General features: G+C 45.6%; 1 long non-coding RNA gene across 1 annotated transcript in view; it reads right to left on the reverse strand.

Moving 5' to 3' along the window:
• Positions 1 to 17489, reverse strand: part of LOC112580183 — a 50589-nt gene that overhangs the window by 19210 nt on the left and 13890 nt on the right. The window lies entirely within an intron of this gene.

Here is a 17489-nt window from a genome sequence, read left to right on the forward strand (position 1 = left end):
AAAAAAAAAAACAAGAGCTTCTCTGATGGCTCAGATGGTTAACAATCTACCTTCTCAGTCAGACACAACTGAGTGATTAACATGGTCAACACACCCTGATATAAAATTCTTTAGGCAGAGGCCTACAGAGGACACTGTTCTTGCTGTCTGCATCTACACCGGGACCATTAAGGGAAGTGGAAGTGAAAGTCACTCAGTCGTGTCCTACTCTTTGTAACCTCATGGAATTCTCCAGGCCAGAACACTGGAGTGGGTAGCCTTTCCCTTCTCCAGGGGATCTTCCCAACCCAGGTATCGAACCTAGGTCTCCCACATGGCAGGCCCATTCTTTACAAGTTGAACCGCAAGGGAAGAGGGCAGGATCTCTCCAACACCCACTATGATTCTGAGTATTGGGGACAGAAAAAAGTGGCAAATGACAAATCAGGAGTAAGATGATGTTGACACTAGTTAATCCTAAGAGGAAGCATGGGGGACAGAGAGGGTCCAGAAAACATTTTACAGCCATGGAAAAATCGTGGACAATTAGACAACCTTATTCTACTTAACAGAGACCCCTGAGGCTAGGTTTTTCCTTGGTTGAACAATTTCAACTACAGTGACACTGAGATTAGATGCAGTGTTAGTTAAACTAGTTACTCAGTTGTGTCTGACTCTTTGTGACCCCATGGACTGTATGTAGTCCACGAGGCACCTCTGTCCATGGATTCTCCAGAGAATACTGGAGTGGGTTGCCATTCCCTTCTCCAGGGGATCTTCCTGATCCAGGGATTGGACCTGGGTCTCCCTCACTGGCAAGCAGATTTTTTACCGTCTGAGCCACACGGAAACATAACCGATGAATAATTACACAAATTGACCAAAGTTTCCCTAGCCTTGATATCCTTTCTTTAAAGGTGATTATTAAGTTCCCAAGTTGTGAAATTTGAAAATCAACCCCAGTCCAGGGCTCTGTTGAGGGAGGGATGAAGAGCTATGTAGGGTGATGTTCCAAGCCTTCCTGGTGGGGATGGGAGTCTCTGGTCTGGAGCAGGGCCCCTGCCAATGACTTCGAATAGACAACTTCACGAGCCCTAAACTGTTACTGGGATGTCTGCCTAGGCTACACACTGGATCTGTTTCTGCGTGTACACCTCGGTACATGACCTTACTTGTGAAATGACTTAATGACTCATCAGACTTCTTGCGATTTCCTCAGGACCACCACAGGACATCACCATTCCCATGCTACACCCTGTCCCTTCCTTTCCTCCTGCCCTTTCAGAGGACAGACTGCTCATCAGTTATGACAATCCAGGCCAGTCAGCACCCCCGCCCAGTCAGGGTGGAGCCTGAGACCCTGCTCCCTGTCAGTCAAAGCTCAACCTAGGGATCACATTTAGCAAATGGCCCCCTTCTCATCCCTGATCTGGGCAGCCATGGCCAAAAGATGGTGAAGAAGAGAGGGAACGAGGGGTACTCAGGAGAAGCCTGGCCCTGTGTGTGTGGGATGACTTTTTCCTCTGACTTCCGCCAAAGCCAAGAGTCTAACCTGATAGAAATTAAGGAAAAAGAAAAATAAATTATGTGGGGAATATTCAAAACTATGACCCAGTTTCTTTTAATGATCATTGCATGGTCTTGATAAGTAATTCTATTTGGAAGGTTTTTACACTGAAAGATAAAATCCTTTCCTCATTAGATTGTTTTTAAAAACAACCACTTCCTGGGTCCTCACTCCTTGCTCTGGAACCTGCCTTGAGAAGCAGAGCATCTCGTGGTTGGGTTCCCTTGGCTCCAAGCTGGTTTTGCCTTGTTTTGCTTCATGGGTTTTGAACACAAGCCCTAGGCTTGAGCCCAACCTGGCATGTACCCCAAGGGTACTGACAAAAGCTCAGCCTTGATGCCAGTGCAATTTTCATTGCGTGGTAATCCCATTAAGTGCAACTTCATGCCTTTGTTGTAATTCCTTCCCTACAAGGCTCTCTTTGGGCCCAGCGCCTGCTACGCAAGCTAGTAAGGTAACTGGGTGCCCAAGCAAGTGAGCCTCGGAGATCACAACGACCCCCCGAGAAACATTCGAGATCCTACCTCTTCTCCCCCGACACCTGTGAGTCTTAGCTTCGGACAGAAAGAGAAGCGCAAGTGAAGGTCGTTGACTCAGCCTGTCCCCAGAGACAGAGGGCAGGACCTTGTGGGTCCCTGTCCTCTCCCCCAGGGGATGCTGGTTGGAGATCCTGATACCAACTTCGCTCTCCCGTTTCAGGAGTCTGGAATTTTGACAAATGAGAATGTCTCCTCTGGGTGGCTATAAATCTCCCCTATTGCAGTTAAAGCCTATTTATTTGTTTGGGCCTCAGCATACAGAGAATCAGAACCATCACCATTATCCATTCCCAGAAAATTTTAATCATCCCAAACTGAAACTGTATACCCATTAATAACTCCCCATCTCCCTCGCCCCAGCCCTGGGGTATTATTAGAATTATTAATTATTAATAGAAATTAATAGCATTATTAATAGAAAACACTATTATGTTTTCTGTTTCCATGAGTTTTCCTATTCTAGGTGCCTCACTGCTGCTGCTGCTGCTGTTGAGTCACTTCAGTCGTGTCCGACTCTGTGCGACCCCATAGACGGCAGCCCACCAGGCTCCCCCGTCCCTGGGATTCTCCAGGCAAGAACACTGTAGTGGGTTGCCATTTCCATCTCCAATGCATGAAAGTGAAAAGTGAAAGTGAAGTTGCTCAGTTGTGTCTTACCCCCAGCGACCCCATGGACCGCAGCCTATCAGGCTCCTCCATCCATGGGATTTTCCAGGCAAGAGTACTGGAGTGGGTTGTCATGGAGTGTGTAACAGAACAGGACCCTGTAGGGACTTCCCTGGACAGACACCCTCTCCCCCAGGTTCTCTGCTTAATTTGTATCTGAAGTAGCTAACTAATAGTTTCTGATGCATTTTTTCCTGAGTTGTTTTACAGATGCTAAAACCTTCACCAAATGGAAGACGTTAACTACTTATGACCATGAGCTCTTAATCCCGAGACTTACTGGAGGCTGAGGGTTGATAATGTTAATCCCTGTGACACAACCCTATATCTTACCATTAGTCAATCCGAAAATTGTACACGAGTTGATCACACACCTTGGGACTCTCCTTTCTCACCTGGCCTTTAAAAATGCCTCACTTTAGGATCTACTTCCTTGACTAGGAATCGAACCCTGGTGCCCAGCATTGGGAGCAGAGTCTTAACCACTGAGAGGCAGTGTGCTGCAGCTAAGACCCAGCACAGTCAAATTAATTTTTTTTAAAAAGCCTCCCTGAAACCCACTGGGGAGTTCAGGCCTTTAGAGCATGAGTTATCCTAGACTCCTCTGGTGCCTTAAAATAAGCACTGCACTTTTCTTCCCCACAACCCAGTGTCAGTAGATTGGCTTTACTGCTCAAAAGCCAGCCCATCCAAGTTTGGTTCAGTAACAGGTGGAATCATATATTATTTGTCCTTTTGGGTCTCTTTCACTTTGCATAATGTTCCCAAAGTTCATCCATGTTGCAACATGTGTCAGAATGTCATTCCTTTTCAAAGCTGTCTTGTTTTCTTTCCTGTTCTTTTGCAGGGCTGGGAGAGGGGGGTTGTTTTTATTATTTATTTGTGTTTGGCCGCACAGTGCCACATATGGGATCTTAGTTTCCCCAACCAGGGATCAAACCCATGCCTCCTTCATTGGGAGCACGGGGTCTTAACCACTGGACTATCAGGGAAAATTCTGTCTTGTTTGTTTTTAACAAAGGTGAACTTCCCTCCTGCTGTGTGACCCCCAGAGGCACTTGACACAGGACACAGCAGTGTTTCAGGACCCATGGAGCAGACACAGACCCTAGGTTGCAGGACCCTGTGCACACAGCCATCCATGTCGAAGAAGCCAGCTAGGATCCTGTTCTTCCTGGATTCTCTAACTACAGCCCTTTTCCCCTTCACAATTAGTTCTCAGATTTACGTTACCTCTCTCTGCAGTGTGTCCTTTATGCTTCATATTTAACTGTGGTAAAAGCATTATCCGATCAAAAAGGGATTTCAAGATCAGAAATAGGTATGGATATATCAGGGATCAAGGGTCCCTCAGGGTCCAACTATACTGCCTCGAGATTAGAGATTGCTCTAGACAAAGATCATGAGAAAAAAGAACACCTACCAGGCATTTTCTGCAGACCAGGCTCTCTTCCAGGAGAGCTATATCCATTAATGATTTTATCCTTTCAGCAACCTTCCAAGAGACATATGATCATTTGCATCTGCCCAGGTGAGGAAATTCAGGCCCTGAGAAGCCCAAGGACCAAGATTCCCAGACCTGGGACTGGGTTGAGGGTGAGAAGCCAGGCTTGCTCCTGCCAGGGCCAAGACACTTTTTCTTCCAACGTTAACAACAAACGACATAAAACACAAGCACAAACGCATTGTAAAACACATCCAGATACTGTTGGGGAGCGATTATCCCATCTCATTTCTCAGCATGGTCTCTGATAGCATTGAGTCCAGGCCTGCAGGGACCTCCTTGCTTGGCTCAGCCTCTGGGGAGGGAATTCTAACAAGCAGGTCCTCCAGACCTGTGGCTCAGGTTGGGAACGAAGCTGTGACAAGCCCCTGTGTCCTTGTCTTTTGAAGTAAAATGCTGAGCCAGGAGTTAATGATTGGGAAATGGGAAGATGTAGAAACAAAGAATAGCTATTAGACTAGGGAACTGGTAACAATTTGAACTATCATTCTGCCACATAGCAGAATCCCCAAACTCACAGCTCCCTGAAAGATTAGATAAAGGCCTGACACACGTTCCTAAATTGTTTTTACAGGAAGCAGACCCCTCCAGGTGAAAACTGCTGACCACAAGAATGTAGACCCAAAACTGGTTGAAATCAGAAAATTGGTGATGCTTGAAACTTTATCTTGTGGCCAATCTATCCAAGAATTATCCATGAGCTGATTACTCCCTGATCCTTGAACACTATAAAACTCACTTCCCCCTCAAAGGTGGGTCACACAGTCTTAAGGGTGTTAGCTAACTGTGGCCCCCTTTGCCTGGCAAAGCAATAAAAGCTACTCTTTTCTATTTCACCCAAAACTCTGACTCTGCATTTCTATTTGGCACTGGTGAACAGAGGCCGAATTTCAGCAGCAGGAAAAGGGGACTGATTCATTTTCCTAGTAGAGGTCATGGTGTTACTGTTATGTGTCAAGTTCCTATTGCTCACCCCACAACAGATCAATAAATCGAGAGATGAGGTGTTGGGGCAAGGAACAGGGACTTTATTTGGAAAGCCAGCAGACCAGAAGATGGTGAACTATTTTCCCAAAGAACCATCTTATCTGAGTTAGATTGCAGGGTTCTTTTATTCTAAAGGGGGATGGGAGTGTGGCTGGTGATTGCAAACTCCTTGGTGCTGACCAGACCCCGAGAGGGAGGTAAAAGCCTTTGTTCTTGCAGCTGTCTATGTAGGTCTGGTCACAGTGTTCCCGTAAATCTCCAAGGAGACAAATGTTGTTCTCTGTTCTATAAAATTTTATCTCTGTGAATGGAAAATCATCATACTTTAAAGGTCAGAGCCTTGAGAATGGCCTATCCTGCGTACTTCATGTTTCAGGCAACATTCTTTTATAGACGGTGCAGAACCAGCATGACTAAGCACAGGCTATAGAACACAAGGGTTAGAGCTAAAGGAATAGAGCCCACCTAGAGTCAGATTTTGTGGAGTCCCATACTGAGGTCCTAGGTGCAAGGCCTTGTACCAAGATGCAGAGCCCACAGATGCAGAGCCCAGAACCAAAGTCATCTTCAGAACTGATTGAACCCCATTGTAACCAATGCCAAAATCCTCTGTGGCCATCACCAGCAGGTTTCCTGACCCCAAATTAGATAAACATACCCACCCTGGTATTCACCCCATAGCACCCTAACCAATCTTCTAACGCCACCCTTCTAGCTTCCCTGGGCTTCCTTGGTGGCTCAGATGGTAAAGCATCTGCTTGTAATGCAGGAGACCCACATTTGATCCCAGGGTGGGGAAGACGCCCGTGAGAAGGGCATGGCTACCCACTCCAGTATTCTTGCCTAGGAAATTCCATGGACAGAAGAGCCTGGCAGGCTACAGTTAGTGGGGTCACAAAGAGTTGGACATGACTGAGCAACTAACATGGGCTTCCCAGGTGGCACTAGTGGTAAAGAACCCACCTGCCAATGCGGGAGATGTAAGAGATGGGAGCATAATCCCTGGGTCGGGAAGATCCCCTGGAGGAGGGCATGGCAACCCACTGAAGTATTCTTGCCTGGAGAATCCTAAGGACAGAGGAGCCCGGCAGGCTACAGTCCATGGGGTTGCAAAGACTCAGACATGATTGAAGGGACTTACCACACATGCACATAACCTATGCGTCCGGTTTCCCTGCCTCCACTGCATTTGCAGTGCTTTCGTTATCTCTGCTTCTTGCTCTTAATAAACTCACTCCCTTCTCGAATACCGCATCTGGAAATTCTTTTCCAACCCGCGCTCAGACTACCACAACAGATTGCTCATCTGTTGTTCCCTTCTTGGTGAGTGTCAAACCAAAGAACACAATCAAGTGAAAGCCCGGGAGAAAGAAGAATTTATTACTTGCACCATCTCCCAGTAAGAAGAACACTGGAACACTAGGGATCTTTCCCAAAGCAGTGTGTCCCTGAACTGCAATATTATGGATGTTTTAAGCTAAGGGTGCATACATGTTCATGAAGGGGCTTGAGCAGAAGATCATTCAGCATAGGATTGGGCAGAGGTTGCCAGAGACCAGGCTTTAGTTGATAGAAGTCATGAGGGTCAGAAAATATCAACATCGGGACTTTGCGATGTTGGGAATAGTTAAGACTGTTATTAGTTAAGACGGGTTAAGTTAAGATGGGTCCAATAGTTAAGATTCCACACTGCCAAGGCAAGGGGTATGGGTTCAATCCCTGGTTGGGGAGTTAAGATCACATGCCCTACAGCATGGCCACACACACAAAAATCACCATCATCATTTCTTAAGTTCCAACCAGTCTGGGCTCTCAGCAGGTAGTTATTATACCATCTTCCACCTGGGTGGAGGCCTTAGTTCTTGCAGAACTATAAGAAATGTATCAAAGTATAATATTTTATCCCTTAAGAAGGAACTGGGACTGTGTCTTATCGTTGAATTATTGTTTCTTGTCTGCTGTTCCTTTGTTTCTGCGTTTACTTCCCCTAAGATTATTAATCACGGAAACCTATTCAAGGGTAATCATTGTGGCTAAGCTTGGACCACAAAATGGTTTCAGCCCAAGATGGCATCTCTTATGTCAAGAAGAACATGTTTGGCTCTCTTTTCTGGGAATGCTCCCCTCCTTATCTGCTTAAAATAACAATTGTGGGAGTCCTCAGGGGGAGGTTATGTGGCTTGTTCTCCTTTGGGGTATCCCCAGTTCCTGCCTGGTAAACAGAGGTCAGCTTCTGGCTAGATTTCTATTTACTTGAGACAGTAGCCTTTTCAGAGGATATGGGGGCAATTGGCTTACCTCGCGTATCCCCACTTTGTGTTTTCTCTTGAATTCTCTTTCCATTGCCTCTGCTATTTACAATGACACAATAATCATAATAGCTAGTGTCTTTGAGTGCCTGCTGTGTTTCTAGCTCTGTTCTAGACAGTTTCCACTTCTTAACAACTGTCTGAGAAGGTAGGTCCCAGAGAAGTTAAAGTGATTTTCCGCAGTCATAGGGCAAATAAGAGGTTGAAAAGAATCTTGATCTGCTAGCCCAGGAATGCTTGTTGTCAGTCTCAGTAGCAGAGGAGGCACAAGGATTGGGAAGTACCTGCATTGTCATCAGACTGTGAGTAACAAGGAACCAGTACAGTGAATGGGGGTGTGGAGAATGCCCCCCAAGTTCCGCTTCAAGCTGGATCACCTATTCACAGAGCTGTAATGTACACCTAGAAGTAGCTGCTCTTTCCCAATAGTCTAAATGCCTTTGTTGTCCCTTTACAATTGCAAAAGAATCTGATAATCTAGTTTAATTGGACTGTTTTTCCTTTTAGGTCTTTGTGGTTGAATTTACAACTACAATTTAGCTGCATTTATTATTTCCAGAAGGCGTCATAGAGAATGGCTTTAGGTACTCAGGTGTGAAGCAAGCAGACAGAAGGTCAGGGTTTGGAAGGAATGCCGGAGTTCAGTGAAGCGGATGATACCTCCAGGGACACATTTGCCAAAAGGGAGGGCCAGCCCCAGTCTCTCCTGGGAAATGGAATTACAAAGCCTTTTTCACATGAAAGATTATCTGAACAGTTTCCAAAATCATCTTCTGTTTAATCAGGGCATCCACATTAAGAAAAGTAAGAAGATACCCTTGCAGCATCTGGTTTGTCTATAAACTCTAAAGACAGATGCTTATTCACACAAATGAAATGAATTTAACAAAAATTAAAAATTGGACAAGTGTGTGAATGCAATGGTGAATTCAGGCTAGTGACCTTTCATAAATTTCAGTTTTTCTCTCCTTCCAAACCTGGAAGGGGTAGAGAACTGAAGATGACATTTGCCTCCAAGTTGGCCAAATATGAGGTGTGAGGGCAAAAACAACAGAGACGCATTATCCATGGCAGCCTCATGGCTGGTCCTGGGCAGGGAAGCCTCTCTGCTCCCAAATGACCTCCTGGACCTCCCGCAGGAGGGTCAGCCCCACAGTTCAGTCCTGCTCCCTGTAACTCAAAAAGAATTAAGCACTGAAAAGTGGGATTGTGGGAAAGGAGTCCCTTTACTTTAGAGGCAGAAACATGAAATGAATTCTCTGCATCTTTTAACACAGGTATCTGTGGGAACATAAATGTTCTGCCCCACCAGGCCACAAGTGCTCAGTTTGACCACTGCAGAAATCGCTGACAGAAAAGAGAGAACATCCCTGGTTCAACAATTCTGGCCGAATGGTGCTGTGTGTGTCTGTTGCCAAAAGTGAATGATTAAGACCAACAGCCTGACTGTAATTGTGGCAGAACACAGCAGATGGGTCTGAAGCACCGATTCTGAGACTTCAGCCATGGGCCCCCACTGCCTCCTGCTCATCGCGGTATGAATGACTCCATCTGCAGAGTGCTCTGAACTACCCACATGGTTCACGCATATCACTGAAGTGCAGCCCTGGGCCAGCAGCGTGGGCAGCCCCTGGGAGCTGAAATGTAGAGTCTTAAGCCCAGCCCCAGACCTGCTGAATTTAACCTGCGTCTTAACAAGATCCCACATATCTATGTGCCCACTGACATTTTAGACACGGCCTTGTATTCTTACTCATCTTTGCAAACAAACACACTCTTGGCTCCCCAAGACTGGGTCATAGAATGTGACCCTCAGGAGGTTTGAGAATGTTTTATCTCCTTTCACCCCCTATGTGCTGTCTATACCATATAGGAGCCATATAAACATATATCACACATATAAACATTTGCTTATTGAGGACAATTTCAAGACTCTGCCTCTGAGTCAAACTAACCAGACACAAAAGATACTCAGGAATAGGGTTGCAGATTTAGCCAATAAAAATCCAAAATGGCCAGTTCAATTTGCATTTCAGATTAGCAATGAATAGTTTTTTTGGTACAAGTAGGTCCCAAATGTTGCCCGTGTCCTAGTGTCTTATCTACTCAGAGTCGAAGTCCCAGGCTGCCCTGTCCACCTCCCCACTCTGTCTCTGCCTGTTTTGTCTGAGACCCTCTCTTGCTCCCAGTGGTGGTGGCCTTGCTACAAGTTTCGAACCCCAGTTCATGGTCTGCTTCCTTTCTTCCGTGAGGGTGAGAGGCACGTGGAGACTCTAGCACAGATTTCGGCATCAGAAAGACCAGGGATCTGGCTCTGCCAGCTGGATGACAAGCACATTTTATCTTTCTGAGTCTCTATCTCCTTGGCTGTAGAATGAGGGCCTTGGTCCTCTCAGTGCCATGGAGATAGTGCCTGGAACAGAATGCCTCCACCGCCCCATCTCCCTGGCAGCCTTGGTTTCTTTTGATAACTGTTGTCCTTGGGTCCATACCCTTCTCCAGTTTCAACTCCAAAACAGGATGTGAACAGCACTTACGATACAAACCAACACCGCCTCCACGTAGCATCTGCTACCGGTCTGCCTTCGGTTCTGATTTAGGCAGTTCCTAAGTTGCAAATTTAGGTTGAGATTCTTCTTCTGTTTTGTTTTGTTTTTGTTTTTGTTTTTTTTAGGTTGAGATTCTTTATTCAAGTTGCTTCCCAGGTAAAATGTTAAGGACATAGTTGTAATTTTTGCAACTATGGCAACCTTTTGTTGAAGAAGAATTCGTATTTAACTACCACCAATCAATAAGTTTTCGTGTCAGTGGCCTAAACTGCATTTCTAACTAACACATATTTGGGGCAATCCACACATTCCACAAGAAGTGTGTCCTTTTTCCCTCTTCTATTTCCACCTGCTTTTTCTGTTCTTTTCAACCACGATCGCTGGTACCACTAGAGGTCAGCAAAGGCAAGAAGGCCCATTCTCTTCAGATGGGCAACTTGGTGAGAGGAAATTGAACTTTTCTGCAGTATTTTTTCCCAAATTGATGTATATATATATTTAATATTTATTTTTATTAGGTATATTATACAAGTTGTATATATATTTAGTAATATCTGAATAATCAAAAAGGTAAAGAATACCAGTTTTATGAAGTGTGTCACTTCTGCAGTTTAATTTGATTTTAGAAAGTCAAATCAGTAGCAAGGCCAGTCCCTGCCCTTAATGTTGCAGATGCAGCTTAGGGGTCTGGGTTCCAATTAAGAAAACAATTTTTCAAGACAATAAGAAAGAAGAGCTTGGATTAAAATATCAAATCTACTTGCTTTTCCTCAGTCAAGATTTTGACCTTGGTTTTTGTTTTCCAGCTTGCCCAATTTCTCTTAACACAGACATCTTGACCTATAGGTTTGTATTCCACTCTGGGTCAGCTTGTTCCATTTACGCTTGTAGGCCTCTTTTACCCTCTGTGACCTCTTTTGTCCTCTGCATAGTTCCAAGCACTTTGTCCCAAGGAGGGAGGGGTGTCCTGCCAGGGGTCCAAATCTGGTGTGGTTCTTCTCAACCTAACAGCATTGGCGTCTGGCTTTAACAGAGACACCAATTTGATGACTGGAGAGATTCAAATTGTTTATTTCCACAGTAGAGCCGTGTAGCAGAAGGGAGAGATATTGAAATAGACGTTCTTTCTAGACTACTTTATTGAAATGAATTTGGAATTTCTAACCCTTGTTGTAAAACGAAAAAACTGGTTCTCTTTACATACTGGGCAGAAGCCAGCTGACTGGACGATTGTTTGCTTTGTCTCGGTCCGTGTCTCTAAGGGGGAGAAGTCCCCCTCCTGGGAATGTCACAGCTTTCCTTCTCCAATGACTGGACAGAAATACACATTCTTGGCTCCCCATACCTGAGCCAGCTAAAAAAGAACCTCTGCTCAAGGAGGCCCAACAATCTGTGCTTTTATAGCCCTTGGGGAATTCTTCCACAACCACAGATGGAGGAGCACTGCTCGGAGGAATGCCCCGAGGGTGGACTTGCCTTCGATTGCATTTCTGATAGCCTCATCTTTGCCTTGGCTCTGCCCCTCTTTTTGTGAAATTCACCTGGAAAGTCTCTCCCAGCATTTCAAACACCCCCACCCCATCACCCTCTCTCCAACACTACCACTTGAGCCCTGGAGGCAGAGACTTTTGCCATTAAGGTGCTACTTGTATGTTTAGCTCCCCTCTATCCACACAAAATGCAGACATGCAATGATGATGATGATGGGCAATTTTGAGTAATTATATGCCAAGCATTTTACACATATTATCTTTTGAAGCCTCGCAGTAATCTTACTGATGAAGGATTAGGTTCAGAGATGGTAAGCCACTTTCCAAGTTTCCTTAGTGATTGAGACAATTTTTTGCCTAGAACTCAAAGCCCCACACTTCTTCATGTACAGTTACCATAACTGGTGAGCTACAAGGACATGCTAAGCTAATACAAGGCAATGCAAAGCCAAGCTAAAGCCTGCGCCCAGGATTGGGTGGGAATGGGGCCCGTGCTAATGTGCGTTCTGCCCAGCACTAATGCGCTCAGTATATGGTGTGCTGTCCTGAAAAGCTGTGCCAGGCTCCATGACACAGGGCGATGCTGGACTGTGCAGATCTGCGCCAAGGTAAAGTGAGTGCTGCTTCTGTTAACGGAGGAGAGTTTGAGGACGACTCCTCCCTTGGGCCTCAGTTCTTGGTAAGGATGCAAAGAAGAAGAATCTAAGGTCTTACCTACTGCAAGAAAGTTTACTGACAATACTGAAAGAAAGAACAGAGAGAACACCTCAAGAGAAAAGTGGGCCACACCAAGAGAGACAATGGTCCTGGAGGGCTTAGGTACAGAGTTTTTAAGGCAAGGTCATTTGCATAATCCAGGCGGTCATTGACTGACAGTCTTGATTGATAGTTGCAGGTTGTAAAACAAGGTGCTCTACTGTGCCTGTCCTGCCCATAACTCAGCCTGTTATAATTAGATGTATGTGTTCATGGAATATCTATGAGCAGTTAATGAGTCCAATGGCCACCAAAGGTTACTTTATTACATGATAATGTGAGGTGTGTGCATGTACAGGAGTAGGGAAATTTCTGCCTGTTGGCTGGTGGGGGATTTTTCTGGCCCCTTGACTATTTTGGAGTACTGTGGGGTAGGGGGCATGTTAGAGGGCGGGGCTGGTAAATTGCTTGGTGGGATTAGGCAGCCATTGGACGTTTAGCTGAAGGGGCCGCCTCTCCTTGCTCTCCTCACTAAAATTACATACATACTGACCTCCCCCCTTACCTCTTCAGAGCAGTTTGTCAGAGATCTCTGATAGACTGTCTCCTGGACTATGGTTTTCATTTTGCCCCAGATAAAACTTAACTCACAGCTCTCACGTTGTGGAATTTTTTCACTTGATGTGTCTCTCCCTTCTTCTCTTCTGTTTGTAGAGAAAGTTCCCTTTTGCTTCATGTCTGTTCTCCTGATTTTAATTAATTTATAAAGAAATGATAGTATACTAAAATTCCAGGACATTCTAAAAGAAAATTAATTTACTCACAATCTGCACCCCAATACACATTAGTTTTCTTGTTCTGCTCCTTTGTGTCTTTGCTTCTGTACATGTATTAGCAACCATAGTGTAGAAATAATTGAGTATTTTGATTCTTTTTAATAATTGCCCATCTAAAATATTTTATCACCTTTTTCTAAATGTCAAACACAGTATAGGCTTAATGCATAACACTTTTGAAAAAGCGACATAATGTGGTCACATACACATCCTGATTTCACAACCTAAAGATAATCATTGTTAATCAATAACATGTATATGCTTTCAGATATCCTCACACCCCTCCTATAATCTAATGGGGTTAAAGTTTTGGCATTTAGGAAGCAGTGTGATAGGAGCAGAAATGTAATGATTAAGACATACATATCATGCTTTTTTACTGCTCTGACCTAAGCATTTTGCACTTCATTCTCACAACAGACTTAGGTCTTGCATTCCCATTTAACAGATGGGAAAATTGAATTACAGAAAGAGAAGGTAGTTTACCCCAAGCCACACAGCATCAAGTGCAACAGTGAGTTTACCCGGGCAGTCTGTCTCCAAAGGCTGGGCCTATAAACCACTACCATGACCAGAAGTCAGCGCTTACCCAGCCCTGGTCTGTGTGACTGAGTCAGAGAAAGCTCCCGGCAGGCAGTAACACTTTAGCAGGCCTCAGTATTGAGGAGGAGGGTAGCCAGGAAAAAGGAGGCAGAAGGAAGGCAGATATAAAAAGAGACTTCTAAGAATCAAGAGCCCATGCAAAGGCAGGAGGGCAAAGAGAGCAGGAGAAAAGTATTAAGGTGAAGAGTGTAGGGTTGAGGGCGGAAGAGTGGCTGAAACAAGGCTTGACAACAGTGGGGGGCTCTGGGGAGGGGCTTTCTAAACTCTGTGTGAGAGTCTGATCTTTACCCATCACCCTTTTGTTCCCCTACTGCTGCTAAACAACTTTGTTTGTGAGCCCCGGGCATAGCCCAGGCATGTAAAGAGCCCAAGAGGAAAGAACAGGGTGTCACAGGGCATCTCCAAGCTAGCCCCCAGCCTGCCCTTGCCCCAGGTCCTTGGGTGTGCCCCAAGATGCAGCAGCTCAGGCAATCAATGGGCTGTGTCCCTGCCCCTCAGGCTCCAGAACAGGTTTGGGCCTGCTCACATGCTCCCTCCAACTGGGCCTCCAGGCTGGTCACAGACATCTCAGCAGCCGGAAGAGGCTCAGGGAAGGGTTTTAAGCCAGAAACTGATAGGATTCAGTCTGCTTCTTAGAGATATCCCCTTGGCTGCTGCAAGGAGGGTAGAATGAAGGACCACAGGACACAAGCCTAGACAGTATATGAAGCCAAGCAGGACCCTTTGGGACCCTCTCAGGTATATGATCCCACTTCATCCCCTGTTGCTCCAACTCCTTGCAGTAAAAGACTTTGCTTTAGTCCCTTAGGCTGCCTCCAAGTTCTCAGAAAGTCAGCCTCAAGGATTGATCTCTGAAAAGGATGTGAACGTGCAGCAACAAAGAGTTGTAGTTGGGCCAGGAGAACTGGTGATAAATTGAAACAGTAGATCAACAATAGAGCAGAGTCACAGAACCTCTAGTTCCACCCAGAAGGACACAGATAACAAAATATGATGCACATTCTTGAATTGTTTTTATAGAAACCTGATCCCCACCAGAAAGAAACTGCTGACCACAAGCCCATCAGACCAGTTGGGACCAGTTGGTTGATGATATTGACTTCTGAAATATCACCCTGTTATCTCACCACTAATCAGTACAGAGGAATGAGAGTTGATAAGGCACCCTGTTACCCATATCCCTACTATTGCCTTTAATAACACTCCCCTGAAAGACCTGAGTTTGGGTAAACTCCAGCAGTTGATGATGGACAGGGAGGCCTGGTGTGCTGTGGTTCATGGGGTCACAAAGAGTTGGAAACGACTGAGCGACTGAACTGAACTGAACTGAAAGACCTCAGGGAGTTAGGGTTTTTGAGCATGAGCTGCCTTTTCTCCTTACTTGGCATCTGCAATAAACACTATATTTTCTGGCATCCACCGACCACCTCCTTGCTGCACCCCCAGCCCCCCAGAGTTCAGTCTCAGGCAATTTCCACAGGGTTCAAATTTGTTATTTTCTAGTTTTGGTTAATTCTTCCTACATAAATTCACCAGTGTGAAAATGAGACAGACCATGATCGCAGTTAAGGATAAACCTCTCAGAACGACAACGAGGCAATGAAAATGGGACCTGACAGAAGACAGTTACGTTCAGCCTTGCTTTTCAGGTGTTTGGTTTGGTTTTGATTTTGAAACATCAGCTGGTGTTAAGAGTCTCCATTAGAGAACCAGGAGAAAGGAATCATCCTTCTTGGTTCCCCAAGATGGATCCAAGGATGAGAACGGTGTAACAGGAGAGTAGTGCTCAGATTCAACTTCCTACCTGGACCCTTCCTGTGGGATGGAGATACCAGGAGAAGGAGAGAAAATGTGGGGACAGGGAGCTGGCCACCTTCCTGCTGTGTCCAGAGGACTTTAGAAAAAAGCTACTTGTTTCCTCCTCAAGGTGATGTATTTGTGGCTGTTGACATGCTCAACAGCGCAGGAATCGAGGTGGTAGCAGAACCTAGGACATGAAGAAACCAGAACATGAAAATAAAGCTCTTTGTTAACAACAACAAACCCAAAACAAAACAAACAAACAAACAAAGAAAATGACTACACTTCACAGATGGCTCAGTGTTAGAGAATCCTCCTGGCAATGCAGGAGAAGTGGGTTCAGTCCCTGGGTTGGGAAGATCCCCTGGAGAAGGAAATGGCAACCCACTCCAGTATTCTTGCCTGGAGAATCCCATGGACAGAGGAGCCTGGCAGACTACAGTCTGTGGGATCGCAGAAGAGTCAGATACAACTTCGTAACTAAACAACAAGAAAAACAACCACAGCCTAGAGTTGGTTTTATTGTGCACAGGGCAAGCAGACCCAAATCCAGGTTGGGTAACACATTACAGGATGCTGTGGAAATTGTGCAAGAGATGATGACAGCCTGCATGGAAACAGGGTGGTGCCGAGAGAAGAGAGGGACTGGTGAGAGTGAGGGGGAAATTGGGAGATCTGGAGAGAGGAAGCTGGGTCAAGGAAGACAGGAAGCTTCCAGCCTGGGCAACAGTGTGGATCAACAGCATCAGTCTCAGATCTGGAACCTGATTTCTGCTTGGGCTTTGGTCAGGGTCTGAGTTACTGGAAGGACAGGCGGGTGGACATGTCCAGAAAGCAGATATACTCAGGCCACATGCCCAAGAGACAGATCCAGGCAGATCTCCTCCTGGACACCTGCCCATGGTATGAGGTTGCTGACTTTCCCCAAACCCTCAGGTTCCCCCCAAGTGAGTTGCCAGCCCTGTGTCTGCCTTGGGGAGAAGCGGGTGGGATGACATCTGAGGGACAGAGAATGTGAGTTGTGTTGCCTGTGCATGGGTTGGAAAAGAATTTCCAGACATGAGGCAGAATGAGAGGAGAATAGAGTTTATTAGAGTGGGAGACGCTGTTAGAGCAGTGGGCTCAAGGGAGAGCTGACACTTTCATGGGCTAGTCACTGCAGATGTTGACTGCATCCGTGAAATTAAAAGACACTAGCTCCTTGGGAGGAAAGCTATGACAAACCTAGACACCATATTAAAAATCAGAGACATTACTTTGCCGACAAATGTCCATATAGTCAAAGCCGTGGTTTTTCCAACAGTCAAGTATGGATGTGAGAGTTGGACCATAAAGAAGGCTGTAAGTGGGTGAGTGTTAGTTGCTCCGTTTTGTCCAACTCTTTGTAATTCCATGGACTGTAGCTGCCAGGCTCCTTTGTTCATTGAAGTCTTCAGGCAAGAATAATGGAGTAGGCAGTTATTCTCTTCTGCAGGGGATCTTCCTGACCCAGACCTGGATAGAACCCAGGTCTCCTACGTTGCAAGCTGATTCGTTACCATCTGAGCTACCAGGGAAGCCAGCCACCAGGGAAGCCAAAGAAGACTGAGCACCAAAGAATTGATGCTTTCGAATTGTGGTGCTGGAGAAGACTCTTGAGAGTCTTTTGGACTGCAAGGAGATCACACTAGTCAATCCTAATGGAAATCAACCCTCAATATTCATTGGAATGACTGTTGCTGAATCCAAAGCTTCAATACTTTGGCCACCTGACGGGAAAAGCCAACTCATTGGAAAAAACCATGATGCTGGGAAAGACTGGAGGCAAAAGGAAAGGGGGCAGCAGAGAATGAGATAGTAGATAGCATAACCAACTTAATGGACAGGAATTTGAGCAAATTTTGGGACACAGTAAAGGACAGAGAAGACTGGCATGCTGCAGTCAGTCCATGGGGTCGAAGAGTTGGACATGACTTAGGGACTGA

The sequence above is a fragment of the Bubalus bubalis genome, chromosome 2 (assembly GCF_019923935.1).
Source record: "Bubalus bubalis isolate 160015118507 breed Murrah chromosome 2, NDDB_SH_1, whole genome shotgun sequence".
Classification (NCBI taxonomy): domain Eukaryota; kingdom Metazoa; phylum Chordata; class Mammalia; order Artiodactyla; family Bovidae; genus Bubalus; species Bubalus bubalis.